Source organism: Microtus ochrogaster, chromosome 8, assembly GCF_000317375.1.
Source record: "Microtus ochrogaster isolate Prairie Vole_2 chromosome 8, MicOch1.0, whole genome shotgun sequence".
NCBI classification, from domain to species: Eukaryota; Metazoa; Chordata; class Mammalia; order Rodentia; family Cricetidae; genus Microtus; species Microtus ochrogaster.
The window spans coordinates 44139011-44140922 of NC_022015.1; positions in this window are offsets into that span (position 1 = coordinate 44139011).

Below are 1912 nucleotides of genomic sequence, written 5' to 3' on the forward strand. Positions count from 1 at the left end.
TTATCTGAACAATTCTTATCTGATAATGAACAATAATTCTTATCTGATCAATTCTTATCTGATAATGACAAATATCATCACCATCAAAAATTTGTAACCCTTTTATTTTTACTATGGAAGAAATTTTAAGCCATGCATATGACCTTCCTGGGTCATACACATTCTTGCCATAGCTGCTATTAGTTTGATAATTCATATTATGTTCTTCAAGAAATGATTAGCTAACAAAGTCAAGAATGAGAAACTTTTAGAAATACAGACTTTACATATTAGTAAGGAGAAGCTGACTGAAAGGATTTGTACCATTGAAAATGATAAAAATAAGTTGACAGGCAAAATTCACTCCATGACAATTGGTTATGAAACCTTACAGAATAGTACTGAGAAATTAACTGAAAGGATTCATACTGTTAAAAAAATGACAATCAAAATCTGTTTTCAAAGATAGTAAGACAAGTTATCAGCTAGAACGTCCCTCCTGGAAGGTAGTCTACATGTCATCCAAATAATCTCTAAGGATGAGAAGATATCATTAATGGAAAAACATACGACTTAGAATCACAGGTGCATGATGAGAATCATAAATTAATGGATTTGATGAAATGATTAGAAATATTCAGAGGTCAACAAATTCATACTCCACAAAAGACAGCAATATGTAGATTTGTAACAACTGAAGAACTTTTCAGAACTGATAAGTGGGGAGATGAGGTACAGACAGAAAACAGTAATAAAGACTTAACATCACCAGTACCTCTTCGAGACAGAGATGACTTACCAAGAGTTTTAGCTACTTTTTCTGTGACTATTTCTGAAAGACAGAAAATAGGAAATACCCAAAAGGATGCACATAATGCAATGGGAACATATATGTATGAAAATTATATATATGAACCTATATGTATGAAATCTCTTTATGTATGAAAACTATATGTATAAAACTATAAGTATGAATTCTCAGAGGTACCAATGGCCATAAATTTAAAACGGCTAACAGATAAACCTATATGGGTTAAACAAGGACCTTAACAATAGAGGAACTGCAGGCTTTAGAAGAGTTGGTACAGGAGGACCTAGATGCTCAGCATATTGAAGATTCAAACAGCACATGGATTCTCCTGTATTTGTTGTTAAAAAGGATTCTGGAAAGTGGATAATCATAACAGATCCAAAAGCTGTTAATAAGATGATTCATCCAATGGACTCTCTACAAACTAGAATTTCTTTTCCTTCCCTATCACATGGCAACAAGCCAAGGAAATTTTATGGAAATGTCCTATTTGTTCTTTATACAACAAAATACCACTACCTGCAGGAAGTAACCCACAGGGTACTCAGTGGAGTGGAATCTGGCAGATGGATGTGTTCCATTTTGTAGAATTTGGAAAACTAAAGTATGTACACCACACTCTTGTTACCTATTTGTCAGGGACCAGCCTAGACAAAAATGCCTCTTGCTGGAGTAAGGTCATGGGATTCAGAAAAGTAAGGAAAGAATATGAAGACCCAAATAAAAATAATAAAGTAGAAAACATAGAAGAGTATCAGGAAGGAGTTCCACTGAATACTAAAATCACCTGTGTTTATTGGTTCATATACTTTTGTATCCCAATACAAAAGGGGGAAGAAGGCAGCAAAAGAGTTCTTAAACATGACATCAAGGACAACATGGACAGTTAATTGCTTCAACACTTTGAGACATGAACTGGTTAGCATTCTGTCTTTTAGGCAGTGAACACACACTGTATCAAGTATCTTTAAAGCAGCCACTTTCTAGGTAGCCTCCTATTACAAAAGAAGGAGCCGAAACACATTTGCATACCATGAACATCTGCTAGGGTAGAGTGGATCTACCAGTATGAACCATCTTAATATCAAAGGACCAAGTAACCACATTCTGAGTCAGGTTGTA